Here is a 25,033-nt window from a genome sequence, read left to right as displayed (position 1 = left end):
TGCAGTGCATGGGCATCTTATTGTGGTGGCTTCTCTCATTGCAGAGCACAGGCTCTAGGTTCATGGGCTTCAGTAGTTGCAGCACATGGACTCAGTAGTTGTGGCACGTGGACTCTAGAGCATGCAGGCTTCAGTAGTTGTGGCATGTAGGGTCTAGAGTGCAGGCTCAGTAGTTGTGGTGCATGGGCTTAGTTGCTCCACGGCACATGGGATCTTCCCAGACCAGGGATCAGACCTGTGTCCCCCACATTGGCAGGCAGATTCTTAACCACTGTGCCACCAGGGAATATTTTGTTTTTAATTATATTTTCCTAACATAATCAGTGAAGGGAAGGCTCATGAAGGAAGGAAGAGTTTACAGTGAATAAGATAAATTTAACTGCTGGAGAAGTCCCTGATGAAGACGGGGAGGAGAAATATGGGGAGTGGACTGTAATAGGATATCTAGGAGTAGATGGGGCAGAAATGTACAGGTGACCTAAGACATCTAAGAAGAACTGTTACCATAAAATAAAAGGCAATGAGTGCCTTTTTTTCCTCTTACCATTGGGGCTGAGGTCTCAGAATGATCTGTGGGCTTTGGATTTTCTAATTTTCTAAAGCAGGAAGGTCTGGGCTGAAGATGAGAATCCAGGTGAAGGAATAAGGTTTCTTTCTCAAACCAAGGTTTGTGGAAATGATACAAACAGTCATAACTTAATGACATATTCTCATTAAGAAAAAGAAATTTTCTGACAAGAACTTCAAAAAAGTAACAATGACTAATGAAGAAATCAAGAAGATTTGAACAAAATGTTCTGTGAAACTGGGAGAATAAGTCTTTGGGGATCTGGACAGGAACAAATTTACTACAACAAACAAAAGACTTGCAAGCCCCTCTCTTCCCATGCCACCTGACAAGCTTCTGCTTCTTCCACAGTCTCACTCCCTCTGCAGATAGGAAACTGTCTGCCTCCCCAGGAGAGCCTGGCCATAAATGGTGAGTGCAGAGAACTGGGAGCAAGCAACCTTCATCCACTCAGATCAGTGCTTATGTGGTTTTCACTCACTTCTCCCTTCAGCGGCCCCTGGCACTTATCTGTAGATAGGCTTTTGACGGGTACTGGAATCGATTCATTTGTAAGAATGTTCTAGGAGCTCTGCTGCCAACTAGTGTGCAGATACAGACTGTACATCACCATGTATGAACTGCAGGCTGGGTTTGCATAAATGGCCCTATACCTTGTAGATAAACAAGGGTTAATCTACCTTCTGCAGCTCCACAGGGGGCAAACTGCCTGCATGTTGGCTCAGGAAATGTTTGAGCTCAGACGTTTGAGCCCTTGACAAGCCAGTGCATTTCTGTTTGCTTCTTGAACTGGGACAAGTATAAACAGTATCTGAGTATCTTTTTGTTCCAGTGTTTAAATTATTTGTCTAAAGTGCTATCACTTAGGCAGAAGGTATGGCTGTGTAGCTTCCAGGGCCTCAGAGCATCTCATAAATCATAAAGGAAGAATTTGAACATAGAATTGACCCTCTCACTTCTGTGAGAACATGGTACATCTGTCCAGTCTATCATACCTAAAGGTGATGTGCATTGTCTCAAGATGCCTTTACTAGGCAGCATGTAACTCTTTGCCTAAACGTCCATCATATGCATTTTTGAATGACCTATGATGGGACATCTTCTTTGGCTAGTTTGTACATTATGACTCAGGTGTTGGAAGACATTCTGTGTTTAAAGAATGAGAGCTTGTGAGCTCATGAGTATGTATGGCTCACTTTTGCCAAAATTTATTCAAATAAATCCATCAGATATTTGAGGTTACCTAGAGTATGCAGACTCCGGAAATAAAGATAAAACAAAAGAAATTATCCCAGTCCTTTAAAAGTCTACATTCTCATTGAGCATAAAAGATCAAAACACATGACTCAAAGAATGTAATGCAGTGTGTAATCTCAGTTGTTCAAATCCATTGCACTTACTTTTAAATAGGAAAAGAGAAGAAAAATACTTCAGGATGTAGATACAGCATCAACTGCTTTGACTAGTTCATAAAATGTGGTCAAATGGAGAGGACAAGGGGCCAGTCCAGCATAATCAAAGGAATGGAGGTGTGGGAATGAGCATAACTAATTCAACAAGTTCTAAAAATATCAGCTTGTCTGCAAGAGAAATTTCCTATAGGAAAATGTGTCACTTGGGATGAGTTACAAGTGCAGAGAAATCTTAATTAGTGGAGGATTTTGTTTAACATAGAATTGCATTTCCCACTCATGTGAAAACCCAGAGCTATGTGATCTGAGGACTATAGGAACACTCTGATGTCAAGAACCCAGGATCTTTCCATCCTGTGGCTCTGCCATATATTAGCTCCCTGTCAAAATCATTTGGTTGTGCATGTTGGCTTTTCCAGTCATCTGGGCATCATTCCAGCTGGAAGAAAAGGGCACACTTTCATCCTTTAAAGTCACTTCCTTCCTTTGAGGACAGTTCCTGGAAATTGCATACACAAGTCCACTGAATTCTCACGAATTTCATTGGCCAGAAGACACAAGGGAAGCGGAGAAGTGTAGTCTTCATTTCAGGCTGTCATGTGGTTAGCTTAAGAAAATTAGAGAATTAAGAATAAATATAGGGAAGAGAAAGACATCAGTGCCAAAAAGAGTGATGAGAAATAAGGTGGAGCACTTAGAGAGTCTAGATCAGGACTCTGCAAATGTTTTCTCTGAAGGACTAGATAGTAAATATTTTAGGCTTTGTGAGCTATACAGTCTTTGATATAACTTACTCAACTCCATTACAGACAGTAGTGAAAAAGTAGCCATAGACAATAAGTAAGGAAATGATCATGGCTGTGCTCCAATAAAACCTAATTTCCAAAAAACAGGTGGAGAGCACAATTTGGCCCACAGACTATAATTTTTGATTCCTGGTCTAGATTATAAACTTGACTTGGAAATTTCATGTGCAGGGCAATGTGAGGACTGAGCATGCCACGGTAGAAGGATCACTGAACTGTTGTTTGGAGACCTGGGGCCCCGTCCTGGTCTATCACAAGTTAGATCACAAGTTAGATCTGCAAGCTTGAGGAAGTCATTTTGCCTCACACAGTAACAGTGTCCTCATTTTGCTAATGAGGGGATTGAATAGAAAGTCTCTAATGTTATTTTCAATTCAAAAAGACTATGGAGATAGTAGACTTAAGATGTCTAATTGGAAACTGTTGCAGGGATCCTGGTGTGAAATGGTGAAGCTAGGGAACTAGCAGGAAAAATGGAAAGAAAATTTCAAAGACAATTTAAAAGGAAAATAAACAGAAAACAAGTGGTGACTAGATAGATAAGGTAGTTCAGGAAAGTTGTAAAATGTCTGGAAGATTTTGAGCAGCGGGGCTGAGAGAATGTTGATCCCACATCACAGACAGAAACATAGAAGGGGATACATCTTCAGTAAAACTTCCAGGGAGAATGACTCTTCTCCACTAAGATTCTTCCTTCTTTGTCAAGGGTCAGCAAACTTTTTCTGTGAAGGGCCAAAGAGCAAATATCTTAGGCTTTATGTGCCACACAGTCTGTCACAAACACTCAACTTTGCCACTGTATGGTGACAGCAGCCACAGACAATATGTAAGCAAAGGGGCATGGCTGTGTTCCGATAAAATTTTATTTATGAACATTGAAATGTAAGCTTCCTGTAGTGTTCATGGGTCACAAAATATTATCCTTCTTTTGAGTTTCTTCAATCATTAAAAAAATGTACAACCTATTTTCAGCTTGCAGGCTGTACAAAAACATGTGATGGGCCCATGGGCCATAATTTGCTGACTCCTAGCCTATGTGAGAGCTATTCTCTAGATTTCTGATCTTTCTCAACAACCTCTTTTTGGAAGTCTGTGGAGAGAAACTGGGCATGTGTAGCTCTAGCCCTTCTGTTCCCTTTGGTCTTGGAAGCTAGGGCTACCCTCCATTCTGCTCCCATCAATTGGGGATGTAATACAAGACACAATGAGTGAAACTTCTCTGGTCAAGACAAGGTACCTTTGTTTATTTCCAAGAAGTTCTTTAGTCCTCAGATATAAACTGCATCCTCCAATCCAGGTTTACCTGAGTGACATTTTGACCTGCCACAAATTGATCTTATTGGGTTCAGAACTTGAACAGTAAGAGAGAGCTATTTGTCAGGCGACCTCAAAGACCTTGGAAGTTGGCACGCATTCCCAGAGTCCAAAAAACCATTGCTTCAGAGATTTGGCCACAGACAGTGGTGACTGGGCTAGTGCCTAGGACATAGGAGTTAATGGGTAAGTGACTGGATGTGTAAACATGAAAGCATGGGAAGGTCCACCTTGATACTAGGAATAGGATTCTGAAATGGGGGTAGGGGACAGAGGTAAGTTGACTGTAACAAAACTGGGGTTATCTTCCTTCAGCTCTGAAACCGCCCATCAGCCGATACACACAGTTGTCAATGGTTTTGACTCAAGCTATTAGGACTGATAAGAAAGCCTGGGACAACAGAGAACTTAATTTAAACCATTAAGCCCTTCCTGTTACCGAAATATGGGCTTGACTTTAGAGACAGAAACATAACCAATATATGTTTTTTTAAATTTTAAGGAGCTGCTTGAGAAAAAAAAAAGAGTTAACTCCCTTTTGATAAAAAGCATGCTGTTGCACGTCTCAGAAGCAGAGAGGGAGAAAATCCATTAAAAAGAGATTTATTTGGATTCCTAATTAATGCATCTAAATACAACAGGCAAATTGACAGCAATTACTGGAACTGTTACCCAGATTTAAAACCAGTGCTAAAGGAGTTTACATTTTAGCTTTGTAAGCAATCTTGTCTCTCCTTGTTTTCATTCACCCCTTCTTAAGGTTTTTCTGCTCTTCTAGACAAGTTGGTCTAGAAAAGACCCTGGGCCTGTATCCCATTCTGTGGCATGTGTGCATGGTATTTCCCTTACACAGTACACATTCCATGTGGCCTGTCCAAGTGCAACCCTCTCTTCAACAGAAAGCCCAAGTTCCACTTCCTTTAGGTTATATTCCCTGACTACTCCAACTCTGATTCATTTTCCCCTTCTCTAAACTCAAAAAATTGATTCCCTTTTTTCAGGAAGATGGATGTTGTTAACATTCAAGACCTACCCATGTTGGGCATACACTGGTCTTGACAAAACTATAGAAGAGTATTTCCTAGATCTGCACATTTATTTTGTTGCATAATATTTATAAAATTGTTTAATATATATTGAGTAACTATAAATGGCACACTGGTAACAGTTGCTATTTGTGTGATTGGGCCTAATCAAGACAGATTGTGACTTATGTTCATTCTCCAGGGCTTTAATGTAACTCCATCCCTTTTACTATTGATGGAAGCCTAGATGAATACAAGTGAAAGTGAAGTTTGGTATTATGTGGTATTCCATGTGCCTACTGCTGAGAAAAATCCAGCCAAAATTTAGTGGCTTAAAACAACAATATTAATTTTGCTCACAAATCTACAATTGGGCATGGATGGTGGGATGGGACCACTTCGTGTCACTAGGGGTGACTCAGTGAGGGGCCAGAGGGTCACGTCCAAGATGGCACATGGGTGGAACATGGATGTGAAATTGGTTCTGGCAGCTGGCGGGAAGCTCAGCCAGAGCAGGGAGACCAAGGCCTGGCTTCCTTTCCATGTAGGCCTCCCTGTGGGCTGTTTGGGCTTTCTCACAAGTGATAACAGATTTCCAAGAGCAAACGTCCCAAGAAAACAAGGGGAGAGCACAGGGCACTGCTATGACCTTGCCTCAGAAGTCACTGATGTCTATCTTCCCTTCTCTGTTTGTTGAGGCAGTCTCAGAAGCCTACTTAGGTCCAAAGGAAGGGAGCATAAATGCAGCCTCTTGACAGAGAGTAGAAAGGGTCTAGGAGAGGATGTGGTGTAGGAGGTATTGTTGCAGTCTTCTTTGGAATATACGACCCATCACAATGGCATTTACTGTGAATGAATGGACTGCAATGCTCTAGTATTTTACCCACATTTTTGTAGAGGATCCGCTGGTTTATAACCCAGTGTTCTGGATTTAAATTTAAATTGGTCTTAAATTATTTTCCCCTGGTCGCAGGTGTACATGGCTTATTCCCCAAACTAGTTTAAAGGGCAAGGGCCATATCTATAGTTTTTAACCACTCACAAGGCTTGGTGGAATGCTGGAGACACCTAGGTGATTCAGCAAGTACACACTGGAAGGTGAGTAGAAAAGGGTTTGTGCCATAAATTCTGTCTAAATAAAGAAATGAGGCTTATGCTTTAAGCAAAACCTAAAGAAGCGGTAAAGAGACTGGCCCACAACTCTCTCTCACCTCAGCCTCATCATGCAGTTGTCTCCTGTACTCGGGGGTGTAAAGTGTTGCAGAATTCGGGAACAATTATGATAGAGGAATGGTGGGGATCAAGCCCTGTGTGATTACACGCCCTGAACCAGGTGATAAATCCACATAGCTGGGCAGAGGGAAGCAGTTATGAAAGCCAGGTGGCTTCTGTCTCTGTCCTAAGCATCACTTAAAAAATATTTTTAAGAAACGCCATGCTTTATTTGCTCCCATCTTGGAACTCTAAATTCCACGTTGATCTCTCTCTGTCTTCTGTGTGTGTGTGTGCATGAGCATGTGTGTGTTTAATACCTTGGAATGATTGTATACTTTTGATGAAACTTACCTTTAAAATGGAAATAAAAAGAAATAAGGATTTGGTTTGTACAAACATACCCCTGAGATATTGCAGGTTCATTTCCAGACCACCACAATACAGTAAATATTGCAATAAAGTTACTCACACACATTTTTTGGTTTCCCAGGGCATATAAAAGTTATGTTTACACTATACTGTAGTCTATTAAGTGTGCAATAGCATTATGTCTAAAAAACAATGAACATACCTTAATTAAAAAATACTTTATTGCAAAAAACTCTAACCATTATCTGAGTCTTCAGAGAGTCTGAATCTTTTTGCTGGTGGAGGGACTTGCCCCGACGTTGGTGGCTGCTGACTCATCCGGGTGGTGACTTCTGAAGGTTGGGGCAGCCGGGGCAATTTCTTAAAACAGGACAACAGTGATGTTTGACACATCGATTGACTCTTTCTTTCATTAATGATTTCTCTGTAGCACGCAATGCTGTTTGAGAATTGGAGAACTTCTTTCAAAATTGAGAACTTCTTTCAAAATTGGAGTCAGTCCTTTCAAACCCTGCCACTGCTTTATCAACTAAGTTTATGTCATATTCTAAATCCTGTGTTGTCATTTCAACAATCTTCACAGCATCTTCACCAGGAGTAGACCCCATCTCAAGAAAACGTTTTCTGTGCTCATCCATAGAAAATAACACCTTATCCATTCAAGTTTTATCGTGAGATTGCAGCAATTCGGTCACATCTTCAGGCTCCACTTCTAATTCTAGTTCTCTTGCTGTTTCCACCACATCTGCAGTTACCTCCTCCACTGAAGTCTGAACCCTTTCAAGTCATCCCTGAGGATTGGAATCAACTTCTCCCAAACTCCTGTTAATGTTGATATTTTGACCTCTTCCCATGAATCATGAATGTTCTTAATGTCATCTAGAATGGTGAATTCTTTCCAGAAGGTTTTCAATTTACTTTTCCCACATCCATCAGAGGAATCACTCTCTGTGGCAGTTATAGCCTTACAAAATACATTTCTTAAATCATGAGACTTGAAAGTCAAAATCGCTCCTTGATCCATGGGCTGACAAATGGATGTTGTGTTAGCAGGCATGAAAACAACATGAATCTCATTGTACATTTCCATCAGAGCTCTTGGGTGACCAGGTGCATTATTAATGAGCAGTAATATATTGAAAGAAATCTTTTGTGAGCAGTACAGTGGGCTTAAAATATTCAGTAAACCATGTTGTAAACAGATGTGCTGTCATCCAGGCTTTGTTGTTCCATGTATAGATCACAGGCAGAGTAGAATTAGAATAATTCTAAGGGCCCTGGGATTTTCAGAATGGTGAATGAGCACTGGCCTCAAGTTAAGTCACCAGCTGCAATAACCTCTAACAAGAGAGTCAGCCTGTCCTTTGAAGCTTTGAAGCCAAGCATTAATGTCTCCTCTCTAGCTATGAAAGTCCTAGATGGCATCTTCTTCCAATAGAAGATTATTTCATCTACATTGAAAATCTGTTGTTTGTGTAGCCACCTTTATTAATTATCTTAGCTAGATCTTTTGGATAACTTGCTGCAGATTCTCTATCAGCACTTGCTGCTTCACCTTGTACTTTCTTTAAACCTCATTAATCAACCTCTGCAACTTCAAGGTTTTCTTCTATAGTTTCCTAACCTCTCTCAGCCTTCAGAGAATTGAAGGGAGTTAGGATCTGGCTCTGGATCAGGCTTTGGCTTAAGGAAATGTTGTGGCTTGTTTGATCTTCTATCCAGACACTAGGAGTTTGCTATCTCCGTATCAGCAATAAGGCTGTTTCACTTTCTTATCATTTGTGTGTTCATTGGGGTAGCATTTTTAATTTCCTTCAAGAACTTTTTATTTACATCCACAACTCAGCTACCTGTTTGGCACAAGAGGCCTAGCTTTCAGTCTATCTTGGCTTTGGACGTGCCTTCCTCACTAAGCTTAATCATTTCTAGCTTTTGACTTAAAGTGTGAGATGTGTGACTCTTCTTTTCACTTGAACACTTGGAGGCCATTGTGGGTTTTTTAAAGTGGCCTCATTTCAATATTGTTGTGTCTCAGGGAATAGAGAGGCCCAAGGAGGAAAGAGATAGGAGAATGGCTGGTGTGTAGAGCAGTTAGAACACAAAAAACATTTATCGATTAAATTTGCCATCTCGTATGGGCAAGGTTCATGGTGTCCCAAAACAACTATAGTAGTAACATCAAAGATCACTGATCACACATCACCATAGCAAATATAATAATAATGAAAAAGTTTGAAATATTCCAAAACTACAAAAATATGACAGAGACACTAGTGAGAAAATGCTGTTGGAAGAATGGTGCCAATAGACTTGTTCCATGCAGAGTTGCCACAAACCTTCAACTTGTGAAAAATGCAATATCTGTAAAGCACCATAAAGTGAGATGCAGTAAAATGAGCTGTGTCTGTAATTGTAGGTGAGGAAAACTTTTCCCTTCTACTCTTCTAGGTTCTTTGGTTGGTCTAAAAATTAAATTGACATAAGAAAAATTAATGGGAGAAGAAAACATTTAATTTTGTAAATATGGGAACTCCAAGGATATGAGGTGCTCAGACAGTTAATTGAGGTTTATACAACATCCTGAGCTAAGGAGAAGGGGATAGGGGTCTGCGGCTTCAAAAAGGAAGAAGACAACTCACAGGAAGAGGAAGAGCAAACAACAGTTAAACAAATATTTGCCCTCAGATGTCTTTCTTATGTAAAAAGTTATCTCTGGGGCTTCCCTGGTGGCGCAGTGGTTGAGAGTCCGCCTGCCGATGCAGGGGACACGGGTTTGTGCCCCGATCCCGGAAGATCCCACATGCCGTGGAGTGGCTGGGCCCGCAAGCCATGGCCGCGGAGCCTGTGTGTCCGGAGCCTGTGCTCCGCAACGGGAGAGGCCACAGCAGTGAGAAGCCTGCGTACAGCAAAAAAAAAAAAAAAAAGAAAGTTATCTCTGGTAATAGCTCTTTTCCTGGTCCAGGCCCCCTGTATAAACTCTTCTAGGCAGTTAAGGAAGAGATTAAAAAACAAAACAAAAACAAAAAAAACTCTTCATGAGTTTATTAGGTCTTGATTGCCATCAGCTTAAAATAACCCACGTGCCAACGTTGCATATTTTGGGCTCATATATTCTGCTCCTGCTTGTAATACTTCTCAATCTGAGCATGTTTTAATCCACAACTTATAATTGTGTCTGTTGAGCAGATTTCTAAGATAGTGTTCATGCCTTTGTGTAATTCCCTCTTTTGAGTATGGACTGGACCTAGTCACTTGTTTCTAAAAAGCAGAGCACATTAAAGTGGTCGGATGTCACTTCCATGATTATGAGACCAAAGACTCTGCCTTCCATCTTGGTGACATGCTCTTTCCTGCTAGAAGGTTCTCTGTTGCATTCTCAGGTTTCTTGCTTTGAGGAAACAAGCTACTGTGTTGAGGAGGCTCATGTGGCAAGAAGCCAAGGGTGGCCTCTGGCTATCGGAAGGGGTCTCAGTCCAAAACCCATAAGGAATTAATTCCTGCCATCAACCACACAAATGAGCTCACAGGTGGATTCTTGCCTAGTTGGGCAGCCTGGCCACCAGGGTGAGAGACCGTAAAGCAGGAGATGTAGCTAAGGTTCATCTAGTTCCCTGATCTACAGAAACTGAGATAATACATTTTGGTATTTGAAGCCACAAAATGTTAGAGTAAGTAGTTACACCGCAATAGATAATTAATACACTGTGATGACTACAGCAAATCGTAATTCCATCATCTACAAGAAAATGAAATACAGCCCTGCTTTGGAAAATACAATAATCACCCCAAATCAGGTGATTGGTATGCAACTAGATATTTATTTTCCTTCTCATGACCTTCATTCCTTTCTTAAAAACACTTCATCAGTGAAAAACTAGTATTGGATTGAAGAAACAAAGTATACTGAGTTTAAAAGCATTGGTTTTCAGTGTGAGTTATTTCAAACTTTGTCAGGTGCCAAGTTTTGGTAAATGTTTTCAGTAGCACTTTCTTTTCTTTTTGCTTTACAATGAATGATACAAATAAATTTATTTATTTATTTTGCTGTAATTTTTTTTTTTTTTTTTTTTTTGCGGTACGTGGGCCTCTCACTGTTGTGGCCTCTCCCATTGTGGAGCACAGGCTCCGGACACGCAGGCTCAGCAGCCATGGCCCACGGCCCCAGCCGCTCCATGGCATGTGTGATCCTCCCGGACCAGGGCACAAACCTGTGTCCCCTGCATCGGCAGATGGACTCTCAACAACTGTGCCACCAGGGAAGCCCCAAATTTATTTTGACCTCAGTGATAATTCTGTCAGTAAGCCTGTATCATAAACAAATGCCAGTTGAGGGGAAAGCAATAAATGTAAGAACTAGAATGTAGGTGGTATGGGGCTTAGGTCATTTGAGCAAATGATCCATCCTGTGGGCACCAGTGCATGTGTATGAGTGTAGAGTCCCCATAGCAACAAGAATTTATATTTTGCAAAGATTTCATTGTAACTTTCTTTGGAAATTCTCCCGCCAACCCCATGTTGGAGGAAAAGCAGTGAAATGAATTCACTCCCTTCATTCGGGAATAATGGTCCAGTGATATTAAAATGATGATTGAATAAAATGGCAATTAGTCATTATTTCTCACAAATCTTTGGTCTCACAAATCAAATGTGGGTTTGTCAATTAGGTTTCCTTTGTTTCCTTTGGTGTGATGAAAGATAGCTTGTAACATAGCAAGTTACATATAGAGGAGTGAAAAACCCTGAAAAGGCAAGAATAAATTAGTTTTCCACCGACAGTTAGCAGTAGCTTGCAGTGGTCTTTGCCTTGTGTATATTTTTAATAAGTATGGAGCCTTTACAGTTGGAAACATTCATCCTGTGCTATTTGTACCAGATTCATATTGTTTAACAGTATCGCTCTATGAACTAGATGTTTCCTGGGAGACAACTGTTATGAGTGAGTTATTAAGATAACCTCATGGGAAAAATAAAAAACAATGATTGCTCTTCAATGGTGACACTTTGTTTAATGGGGTAATATATTTCCTTACAGAACTTATTGCTTTCTGGCTAAGGGTAATGAGTGAACACAGGTGGAGCTGTAGCCTGACTTCAGTTATTTTCAGGGTGTGAGGGGTGGGAAATTCCCCCTCAACATCAACTGTAACTGACAGGGGAATAAAGCTGCTGCATGGTAATGGCTTACAATTTTTTGTTTTTGTTTTCATAGAAACAATATGCACAGGAAAATATAAATCAATACAGAGGCTGCACTAAGTTTCCAAAATTTGGTACCAAAAATATATGTGAAGAGGGATATGCTTTTGCATTACCTATGACTAAGGAGGCATTTTTTCCTTCAACTCTCACAAGAAACATTAATATTCATCTTTATAGTTACATAATTTATGGGATTTACTAATAACTGCTCATTTGGCGAAATTTGGAGTATATAAAACATGCACAAATATGAAAACAAAAACGATGCACACTCCCACTGCTTAGAGAGAACTATGTGTTATGTTCTGGCGTGTGTGTGTGTGTGTGTGTGTGCGTGCACGTGTGTGTGTCCAGCTTTGCCTGTTACTGTCTAATCTTAAGCAAATAACTGAATCTCCCTGTATTTTGGCTTCTGCATCTGTAAAATGATGATAATGATAGCATTTTCATAAGACTGTTGTGAAGATTAAATAGATTTATACACACATATGCCTGGCCCATTATAAGTAAAAGCTATTATTCCTACATACACAGAATTTGATTCAAACTGATCTTATATTATACATATGATTTTTAAAACATTAGCAGTATATTAGGAAAATTACTTCTAGTTCATGAAATAGCCTTTTGTGATAAGATTTAAAATGGCTAGATAGTATTTTGTCATACGAATGTACCACAATTTAACAAATTCTTTCTTGTTAGATATGTCATTTTTGTCGTTATAAATAACACCACAATCTGCCTCCTTTTATCTCCATCTTTACCACAGATCTGACTCTTTCTTTAAAATAAAGATAAAGAGGGGAAATTCTTGAATCCAATGGCATATACGATTTTAAACTCTTTTTCTAAATGTTGCCCAGTTGCTCACCAGCATATACCCCTATGGGAAATCCATGAGACTTCCTTTTCCCTGAAACCAAACAATATGAAAAAACCCTCTTACCCTTCTTACTCCTTAAAAATCCAAACCAACACACCAAAACCAAAACCAAAATTGTAACAATTTTATATGGGTAAAAACAACATTTTAATTTCCATTTCTATTACTAGCAAAGCTGATTTTTATGTTTATTGATTATTTCTAGTTATTATTATTTTGGTCTGGATGGTCACCCTTGACATATCACTCTATGATGGTTTAGTTTCCTTTAAACATAAATTTAGTTTCCTTTAGACATAAATTTAGAGAGACTGATAACTAAGAAAAGATAAAGGAAGTAATTATTCTTCTATATCTTTGATTAAGGGCACACAGAGAGTGCCACAGCAACGTGCTACTCAAATCACAGGTAAATTAAGTTTCAGAAGTTTCAGCTTAACTAACAACTGACAAGGTTGATTAAATCAGTTAATACCTGAACTGATCTGGTTTAAAAAACAAAATATAAGTGAGATTTACTTGACTTGTGTCCACACGAGGGCTCTCAATGCTGCTAAACTTCATTTCTGGAGGAAACTTTTCTTTTTAGAGAAGACGCTTAATAGTTAGTGAATCCCATTTGAGGATTAAATTCTTTGGTCTTTAGGAATGTTCCACTATTTCATGTGAAATAAAATGTAAAGCAAAATGTTACAAATGGTGTGATTAACTGCCTAGAAAATCCAAGAGAATCTACAGACAAACTATTACAACTGAGACATGAGACCAACAATTTTGATGAATACAGAAATCACCACCAAAAAATAATCTCATTTCTATATACCATCAAAACCAATTAGAATGTGTGATTTAAAAAACTATTTTGATATAGCAAAAAAAAAAAAAACCCAAAAACAAAAAAACAAAAACTCTGTATGGTATCATCGAAAGATGAACTGAAGCACATTAAAATTTTCAAGAGTTTATTTGAGCATACATCAATTTGAACTAGGCAGCACCAAACCAGAAGTGGTTAGGAGTGTTCCCCCACCAGGAGCTAGGGGAGAGATTTTTATAGAGAAGATATGGAAGCCAAGCCAGCAAATTGTTTGATTGGCTATAGCGTAAGCAGTTACCTTATTTGGGAAAGGCTGGTTGGCTGTTTGTGACTGATTGTTCTTAAGTTTCATTTTCTCAAATTCCAATGTGTTGACTCTTAGGTTTTGACTGCTTATGTAACTACCAAGGTATTGGGGCTACCTCATTCTAACAGCCTCCTTGTTTAATTAATTTTACTGTATCTAGGAATAAATATAACACAAATCATTCAGGTTTATTATGGAAAAAAATTTAAAACCTTTACTGAAGACCTTAATAAGTGGAGAGAAATACCATGTTGTGTGTGGAAAGACTCGACATTGTAACTGTTTCTATTTTGCCGAATTAATTAATAAATTCAATACTATTCATATAAATCCCCAAAATACTTTTCTTGGAACTTGATAAGATTATCCTAAATTTGGATGGAAGATTGAAGGGCAAAGAATAGCCAAGATAATTTAACTGATTAATTAATGTGTTTTTAAATTGAAATATAATTGACTTACAATATCATATTAGTTTCAGGTGTACAAGAAAGTGATTCAATATTTTTGTAAAGTACAAAATGATCATCGTGATAAATCTAGTTACCATCTGTCACCATACAGTAATTATAATAATATTAACTGTATTCCTTATGCTATACTTGACATCCCTGTGACTTATTTATTGTATAACTGGAAGTTTGTACCTCTGAATCTCCCTGACCTATTTCACTCATTCTTCACATTGCTTTCCCCTCTGGCGACCACCAGAGTGTCCTCTGTATCTATGAATCTGTTTCTGTTCTGTTCTGTTTGTTTGTTTGTTTTGTTGTTTAGGTTCCACATATAGGTGAAGCCCTATGGTAATTCTTTATCTATCTGACTTATTTCACTTAGTGTAATACCTCTAAGTCCAACTATGTTGTAGCAAATGGCAAGCTTTTATTCTCTTTGTGGCTGAGTAATAGTCCATTGTATACATACCGCATCTTCTTTATACATTCATCTATCAATATACATTTAGATTGCTTCCATATCTTTAGCCAAGACAATTTTAAAGGAGAGGAAAGAAGAGGAGATGGAAGAGTGTTTATTTATTCTATCAGATTAAAAAACTTATAAAGTCATCATAATTAAAACTGTGGATATTGATACTAGATTAGATAAATAGGTTAAAATGAACAGAATTTTGAAATCTAGGGATAAGCTCATGTTTATAATAACTTGTTAAATGCTGAGGTTGCACTATACATTAGTAGAGAAAGAATAACTATTCAGTATGCCCTTTCTCCATATGGTGTTGAGGCAAAAAATCACTATCTCTATGAAAAAAGGTAAAATACTACTCTCAACTTATACTTTGCTTACCCCAAAATTGCAGGCATATTAAAGACTTAAATATAAAAAAAATAAATTCTAAAACTTTCATGAGAAAAATAGGAGACAATGTTTATGACATAAGGATAATGAAGTTTTTAAAATAAAACACAATATGCACAAATCATAAATGAAAATATTGATCAACTTCTCTATGTCAAAAGACATCACTGAATGTGAAGATAAGTTACAGCTTTGGTGAAAATATTTGTAAACCATAGATCTGATAAAAGATTAGTATCCCAAATACATAAAGGATATCTACCTTCCCCCAAGGAAAGACGCACATCTCTCTCCTTCCTTCCTTCCTTCCTCTCTGCTTCCCTCTCTTTCTTCCTTCCTTCCTTCCTTCCTTCCCCTTTCTTTCTTTCTTTCTCTCTCTCTCTCTCTCTTTCTTTCTTTCTTTCTTTCTTTCTTTCTTTCTTTCTTTCTTTCTTTCTTTCTTTCTTCCTACCTATTTATCTGTCTGTCTACCTACATACCCATGATTCAGAGAAGAAAATTGAAGGGCCAATAACTGAGGGTTGAAAATATGTTCATCCTCACTCATTGTACAGTCAGGATCAACTCAGGAGACATTAATCATACCAATCATTTGAACAGGGAGATATTAATACAAACACTAACTCTCAAAAAGTGGTTAACTGATAATAGAAGCTAAAAATGACTATAAGGGTACAGAAGTTACAAATGAGGAAAGCAGCTACCACCTCTAAGCTGTGGGAGAATGAACAAGAAAGGAATTAAGAGCTTAGATGACTCTGTCTCTCTTCTCTCTAAAGCTGCCAATGGGAAGAAACTTGCCGGAGGACATGAGCTAGCCAGGTGGCTGAGAAGCTTGCCTAGGGGCATGGGTAGGTTGGAGTCAGACCCTGCAGGCCGCTGAAGTGGGTACACACCACCAGGCCTCTTGTGTACCAATTTGCTGGCTGTTGTGCTAGACTAGAAAAGCACACTGGACTGAGGGAGGGACACCCCTTCCTCTTGCTGTGGCTTTACACTCCTTTCAGGGACCTCTACTGATGGAGCCATAAAAGGATGAAAGTTTAGAGGGTACAGCTCCAGTATCACAGAGCAGGACAAAAAGGATGGGTTTAAAGCTGAGAGTCAGTAAGTTGAAAACTGGTGCACTGGTAATCAATAAAGTGCATGTAAAACAAGGGGTTACCACTGACAAAACTTAAACAGGTGTGATAATAATACCAAGTATTGAAATGACAGCAATCATACCTTGCTGCTGAGAATGTAATCAACAAAGATGTTTTAAATTTATTTTTTATTGAAGGAAAGATTCCTTAAATTCTGTAGTACTTTACAATTTTCAGAAGTTTCACAGATGATTTCATATAATCCCATAATAACCCTTTAAAAATAATCTCATACCCTTATATTGCCCCTCCTCTCTTTCCTCTCTGCACTGGTAACCACTAATTTGTTCTTTATATCTGTAAGTCTGCTTCTTTTTTGCTTTTTTCACTACTTTGTTGTATTTTTTAGATTCCACATGTAAATATTATATAGTATTTGTCTTTCTCTGTCTACATAATACCCTCCAAGTCCATCCATGTTGCTGCAAATGGCAAACTATCATTCTTTTTTATGGCTGAGTAATATTACATTGTGTGTGTGTGTGTGTATAATATATATATATTATGTATATATATAATATATATATATATATTATATATATATACTATACCATATCTTCTTTATCCATTCAACTGTTGATGAACACCTAGGTTGCTTCCATATCTTCCCAATTGTAAATAATGCTGCTACAAACACTGGGGTGCACGTATCTTTTTGAATTAGTGTTCTTGTTTTTTTTCAGGTAAATATCCAGGAGTGGGATTGCTGGGTCATATGGCAGTTCTACTTTTAGTTTTTTGAGAAACCTCCATATTGTTTTCCAGAGTAACTGAACCAATTTACTTCTCACCAACAGTGTAGGAGGGTTTCCTTTTCTCCACATTCTCATCAATATTTTTTATTTGTGTTCTTTTTGATGATAGCCATTCTGACAGATGTGAGATGCTATCTCATTGTGTTTTGATATGCATTTCCCTGATGATTAGTGATGTTGAGCATTTTTTGATGTCCCTGTTGGACGTCTGCATTTCCTTTTTGGAAAAATGTCTACTCAGTTCTTCTGCCTATTTTTAAATCAGGTTGTTTGTTTGATTTTTTGTTGTTGAGTTGTATGAACTGTTTATATATGTTAGATATTAACCCCTTATCAGTCATATCATTTGCAAATATGTTCTCCCATTCAGTAGGTTGTCTTTTCATTTTGTCAATGGTTTCCTTTGTTGTGCAGAAGCTTTTAGGTTTCATTAGGTCTTGTTTGTTTATTTTTGCTTTTGTTTCCTTTGCTTTATTTATTTATTTTATTTATTTATTTTTTGTGGTACATGGGCCTCTCCCATTGTGGAGCACAGCCTCTGGACTGCAGGCCCAGCAGCCATGGCTCACGGGTCAAGCCACTCTGTGGCATGTGGGATCTTCCCGGACCGGGGCATGAACTCATGTCCCCTGCATCGGCAGATAGACTCTCAACCACTGCGCCACCAGGGAAGCCCTGTTTCCTTTGCTTTAGAAGATGGCTCCAAAAACAAATATTGCTGCAGTTTATGCCAAAGAGTGTTCTGCCTATGTTTTCCTCTAGGAGATTTATGATTTCTGGTCTTATATTTAGGTCTTTAAACCATATTGAGTTTATCTTTATATATGGTGTTGGAGAATGCTCTAATTTCATTCTTTTATATATAACTGTCCAGTTTTCCCAGCAGCACTTATTAAAAGTATTGTCTTTTCTCCATTGTATATTCTTGCCTGCTTTGTCATAGATTAATTGACCATAAGTGTCTGGGTTTATCTCTGGGTTTTCTATCCTGTTCTATTGATCTATGTGTCTATTTCTGTGCCAGTACATATTGTTTTGATTACTGTAGCTTTGTAGTATAGCCTGAAGTCAGAGAGCATGATTCCTCCAGCTCTGTTCTTCTTTCTCAGGATTGTTTTGGTAATTCGAGGTCTTGTGTGTTTCCATACACATTTAAAAATTTTTTGTTCTAGTTCTATGAAAAATGCCATTGGTAATTTGATAGGGGTTTCATTGAAACTGTAGATTGCCTTGGGTAGTATGGTCATTTGAACAATATTGGTTCTTCCAGTCCAAAAACACAGTATATCTTTCCATCTATTTGTGTCATCTTCAATTTCCTTTTTTATTGGCTGTGCCTCGAGGCTTGCAGGATCTTAGTTCCCCAACCAGGGATTAAACCTGGGCCCCTGGCAGTGGAAACACAGAGTCCTAACCACTGGATCACCAGGGATTTCTCTTAAATTTCTTTCATCAGCATCTCATAATTTTCTGAGTACAGGTCTTTTACCTCCTTAGGTAGGTTTATTGCTAAGTATTTTATTCTCTTTGATGTGATGGTAAATGGGATTGTTTCCTTCAATGAAGCCAGTTTAAATAGTAATTGTCAATCTTGAGCAAAGTTGAAGATATGCAGACCTCATCACCTGCAATGCTACTTCCAGGAACACACAACCCAGGAGACCTCCCACATGTGTACAAGGAGATGTGTATGATAGTATATATTTCAGATATATGTTTAATGACCAAAAATTGAGCAGAACACAAATGTCTGTCCATAGGGGTATTTCACAATAAATTGTGGCATTTTCAGTGGTATTTTAACTCTGCAGCAATTTGAAAATATGAAATATACCTAAAGATATCCATATTGATAATTTTCAAAAACAATGTGAGTTTAAAAAGGGAAGTTTCAGAAGATCTCTTTAATATGACATCATGTATATCCATTTTAAAAATGCAACCTAATACTCGATATCAGGGACTAGTAAAATTTTCTGTAAAAGGCCAAATAGTAAATATTTTAGGCTTCGTGAGCCACATATAGTCTCTGCTGCATATATGCATATTTTCTTTTCAAACTTTTAAAGATATAAAAACTATTCTAACTCATGGCCATACAGAACAGGCCATGACTGGATTTGACACATAGACTATAGTTTGCATACCTCTGCTCTATATTGTCTACAGAAATGTATGCATGTGAAAGCATGGATAGGAAGGCTATATAACAACTTCACAATGGTGGCTACTTCTCAGAAGGGAGTAATAAAATCAGATTTGTAGATTATGGTAGAATGTTAATATTTTCTAGCCTTGGGAAATGAGTACATGATATAGCTCCCTTACTGTACCCTGTATTTTCTGCATATTTAATATATATTTTATAATTAAACATAACTTGTAGAAAGTATAATGAAAACCATTGGCATACATAACCAGCAGATTGGGACTGGTATATTGCAGGTATAATCTAGTTGAAATAGGCAACTGAGAATTATTTTTCTGGTAATTTTTGCATTATTTATATAAATATTTAGAATTAAAGCTGAAAGTATGTCTCATTGTTAATATTAGTTTGCAGTTGTTTTCTATAATATTTAGGAAGAGGTAAAGGAAAAACTACTTAAGTAGTCTTGTTAAGAAAACAAACATGAAGAAGATAAGAATGAGGTCTAGAGATAAAAGAAAATTATTTGAGGCAGATATTGTCCTTGTGATGAAAAAAGATGAACAAGGCATAATATCAGAGAAACCAACTTTTTAAAATTATGTTTTTAGGATGAATGGGTAAAGAAGATGTGGCACATATATACAATGGAATATTACTCAGCCATAAAAAGAAATGAAATTGAGCTATTTGTAATGAGGTGGATGGACCTAGAGTCTGTCATACAGAGTGAAGTAAGTCAGAAAGAGAAAGACAAATACTGTATGCTGACACATATATATGGAAGTTAAGAAAAAAAATGTCATGAAGAACATAGGGGTAAGACAGGAATAAAGACACAGACCTACTAGAGAATGGACTTGAGGATATGGGGAGGGGGAAGGGTAAGCTGTGACAAAGTGAAAGAGCGTCATGGACATATACACACTACCAAACGTAAGGTAGATAGCTAGTGGGAAGCAGCCGCATAGCACAGGGAGATCAGCTCGGTGCTTTGTGACCGCCTGGAGGGGTGGGATAGGGAGGGTGGGAGGGAGATGCAAAAGGGAGGGGATATGGGAACATATGTATATGTATAACTGATTTAATTTGTTATAAAGCAAAAAAAAATTATGGGTTTAAATTTGAGGTATTATCTTCATAAACAATAACCATATCATGCACTGGGGGATAAGAAATTTGTTCCTGTTCTTAAATCCTTATGGGGATTCAGTAATATTTGAATTACAGAGTAAAAATCATGACAGATTTTATTTACCAGTTGTAGCTATTTGAATTTAAAAATATTTTGGAATGCAGTTGTTTCTGCTATTGGTTTGGTAATGATAAAATTCATGTCACAGAGAGCAGTGCTTTACAGAAATGCCAAGGAGACAGTCATAGCCCCTTTTCAAGTGGTTGGAGCTTTTAGGTTTCTATTACATCTTTGTTAAAGGTCATGGAGCACCCTTAACTTATGTGCAGTGTAATGTAGTCTAACATTAGAAATGAGTAGTCTTGTTTTAATTTTAACTTACCTAACATCTTATTGTATTATCTGCCAGGGAAGTAATTTTAAAAGTAATTTAAAAAATATGACCAGACCAAAAATAGAGATCATTATACAAATGCTAGCACATGTTCAAGGAGGTCAAATGCTCTTTAGAAGCATTAATTAAAATTTGTAGCTATCTAGAGAAGTAAATAAATATAATTTTTCCTATGGAGTAGTAATCTTGACAGAGTAGAGGATTGCTTAGCATGAACCTTAGTTCAAAGTCAAACGGTGAGTCATTACCCAGGATGTAGTTTAACCACCATTGTTCCTATCCCTCTAGTTTTGACTTCCCTGAGTGTAGTTTGATGTTGATGATTACTGTGAAGTACCTCACAGGCATTCTCAGTTTATGACATGATACATGAGAAACATCTTTCGCTTTGGGGGGAAATCTTTCTCTAGAAATTTGACATTCATTTTAGGTGATGAAACAGGTAATTACATCTACCAATGTAAATAAATTACTCATTAAGAGCACGTGTACAGTTATGTTCACAGTAAAGTGAAAACCATTCTTCATGAGGCAACTTAACAATTTATATAAACACTTGAAAGATATGATCTTCTAGAGCATTTAAAAATTCATATCATTATGTTTTGGAATGAAAGGATAATTGTTTTCACGTTCTATGATATATGGTCAATAATCACTCAACAGTGTTGCTACTTAGCCAGATATGTAATTGATACATTGCAAAATTCCAGAGTTGGTAATATAGAACAAGGGAAATATTAACAACACATTTTTGGTTGGTGATGGGATATTCCACAGGCTCTGACAAAAGGTGATCTCACATTAATGGTCATGAACCAGATGAATTGTTTATTAATGTATTAAATATTAAATCAGTAGATTCTGTTTAGAGGCTTCATTCAGGAATTTGCTTTCTTATAAAGGTATTACAATTGCTCCAACCAATTTAAAAACTAACCATAAAATCTAAAGAGTAAGTATAGGAAAAGCATTCACATTAGAGTATACTTTAGCAAATTTCCCTATGTAATTAATTTCATGGAATATTGCTGGGCTGGCATGTTCCCCCAACACTCCTGGGAATACTGGAAAGACAGGACAGCAACACTTAGTTCAGGGTTATAATAATAAGTTTAATTAAGATAAACCAACATTAATTCAATGGTTTGACTATGAGGTTGGCAACACCTTTTCCTCTGTGCTGCCAATGTCGTAATCTCATGAGTGTGCTTGCTTATTTAGAAGAGCTGAATGTGGGGAGTTTTCCTTTCAGACCTCTTTGAGGAAAGTGCACTTTCCTCTTGTTCAGGCCATTTTCATGGTTACTCAAGGCAATTCTAAACTTCTTAGGACCAGTAAAATCCCATGGTCAACCTCTCAACCTCATACTTATGAAACTTATCTAAAATCTAGACTCATGACAATGAACGTTTCATGATTTTGCCACAGGATGGGGAACTTCTAATTTTTTAAAATGGAAATATAGTTGATTTATAATATTGTGTTAGTTTCAGGTATACAGATTTGTGATTCAGTTATATATATATATATATATATATGTATATATATATATATATATATATATATATGTATATATAAATTTTTTCAGATTCTTTTCCATTATAGGTTATTACAGGGTATTGAAGATAGTTCCCTGTGCTATACAGCAGGTCTTGGTTGTTTATCTATTTTATATATAGTAATGCATATATGTTAGTCCCAAACTCCTAATTTATCCCCTCCTTTCCCTTTCTCCTTTGATAACCATCTTTGTTTTCTATAACTGTGAGTCTGTTTCTGTTTTATAAATAGATTCATTTGTATTATTTTTTAGATTCCTCATATAAGTGATATCATATAATATTTATCATTCTCTTACTTCACTTAGTATGATAATATCTAAGTCCATCCATGTTGCTGCAAATGACATTATTTCATTCTTTTTTATGGCTGACTAGTATTCCATTGTGTGTGTGTGTGTGTGTATATATATATATATATATATATATATATATATATATATATATATACCACATCTTCTTTATCCATTCAGCCATTGATAGACACCTAGGTTGCTTCCATGTCTTGGCTATTTTAAATAGTGCTGCTGTGAACATTGGGGTACATATATCTTTTTGAATTAGAGTTTTCATCTTTTCTGGATATATGCCCAGGAGTGGGATTGCTGGATCATATGGTAACTCTATTTTTAGTTTTTTAAGGAACCTTCATACTGTTCTCCATAGTAGCTGCACAAATTTACATTTCCACCAACAGTGCAGGAGGGGAACTTCTCTTTTCTGACCTGAAGGCTTAGAGGACTTCAAATGTCAGATTCATCACCTGGATATGGGAGCAAGGAGAGAAGAAGAAGTGTCAATCAACCCTAGCATTTTACTAATTTGCTGATTACTGGTGTACATGAACATGTTCAAATTGTAGTCTATGGATGATTAGAATACAGATTTGTAAAGACACTTGGGATTAAGTCCAGACTCACTCTCTTTTCAGGAATGCCCTCTGTGTGATCCTTTGTAGAAGAATCTTGCATTAGTCAGTGTTTCTGTAGTGATAATCCCAAAACATATGTTTCATATTCATTTTGATGTTGGTGGCTCTGGCTCTGCACATGTCTTCTCATTGCAGGACTGAGGCAGAAAAAGTTCCTAAATTCAGGACATTCTGGCTTTGTGGCCAAGGGGAAAAAGCAAGAGAGACACAAGAAACTCATAATGCCTCTGCAAGTTTAGGTGCTGCATAAAGCCTTGCTACTCAAAGTTTGGTCTGACGACCAGCAGCTGTGACATCACTTGGGAGTTTGTTAGAAATACAGTATCTCGGACCCCCTCTAGACCTACTGAATATGAACCTTCATTTTGACAGGATCTTCACCTATTTTTAGACACATTAAAGTGTGAGAAATACTGGGGTACATCACACCCCCTCACAATCATTGACAAAACCTCAACGTGGATCAGGGAAGTGCACACCCACAGGAAGATACTGCAGGTCACATGACAGTGGACAGAGATAAATAATCTCTCAGGAAGCAAAAACTTGAAAAAATAAGAACAGTCTACAGTCCTTAAAGCAGCTATGTAAAACCAGTGAGACTTACTATTTCTTGAGGCAGCCCATTTCAACAGCTGAATGTGTCTACTCATCTGGTTTTCATCCGTTGATTCTACTCTTGTCCTCTGCAATGAAGAATGCACCTACTCCCTATTCTGTATAACTTTAATTCAATGAGTTAAATGCACTGACTGTGTCTTTCCCTCTCCTGAGTATCATCCAGTGGAAACAGACCTCCTCTCCTCAGCATTTTCCTTGGGTTGTCCAGCCCATTATCCTGGGATCCCTGTTTGGTAGCCAAGCTATTCAGGTCAGGAAACTAGAATTGAATCTGATCCTTTAGTATCTGCCCAGCACATAGAAGAGTGAGACTATTTAATCCTTTTTTTAAAAATCAGGACAGAGTATTTCTATGAGTTTGCATTAGGTTTATAGTGGTTGTGTCATTCTTGTGGACTTCTAGTGTGTTTATGCCACCATCTTAGAGATTTTCATATCTCTTTCCTTTTCTATTCTGCATCTAAGCAATTGATTATTTGTGGTTAATATCAGGACATTACCTTAGTTCTGATAAATTAATCTGGGGATGTTGATTCATTCTTTTAGAAGCTGAAGATTTAAAAATTCCTGATTCCATCATACTGTAAATTAAATAGTCTACCCAGTTTCAATTTATCTATGGATTTATTAAGCTAGCATGCATGTGGGGCTGAAGCACATCCTGATCTGGGGATCCTGAAGCTTAATATAATTCTAGGAATTCTTTTTAAAGAAAAAGAATGCTAAAATACATTAGTTTTCCAAATTTCACAAAATCAATGCTAGGGCTCCTCCAAAGGCTTTGAAAGTGACCTATGGGAGTGAGAGCCTCTGAAAGTTAAGCATCATTAATTTCACAGTAATTCTGCCACTGAACTTGGGATATGATGTATGAAAAATTGAACAGTTGAAGTGTCACACAGTGTCAATATGCTTATTAAAAAGGTATTGATAGCTCTAGAATGGTAATAGAGAAAGAAGAAAAAGAATATGGGTAGAGAAGATTGAAAAATAGTTATCTATAAGCTGAAATCAGGAGCTTGAATGAAATGAGCAGTTAAAGCTGGATTAATACCCTGTCTTTCCTTCCTTCTATATCGTACAGATTATTAATAAAAATCATA

This window comes from Mesoplodon densirostris, chromosome 12 (genome assembly GCF_025265405.1).
Source record: "Mesoplodon densirostris isolate mMesDen1 chromosome 12, mMesDen1 primary haplotype, whole genome shotgun sequence".
In the NCBI taxonomy this organism is placed as follows: Eukaryota; Metazoa; Chordata; class Mammalia; order Artiodactyla; family Ziphiidae; genus Mesoplodon; species Mesoplodon densirostris.
This window is presented reverse-complemented; position numbering follows the sequence as displayed.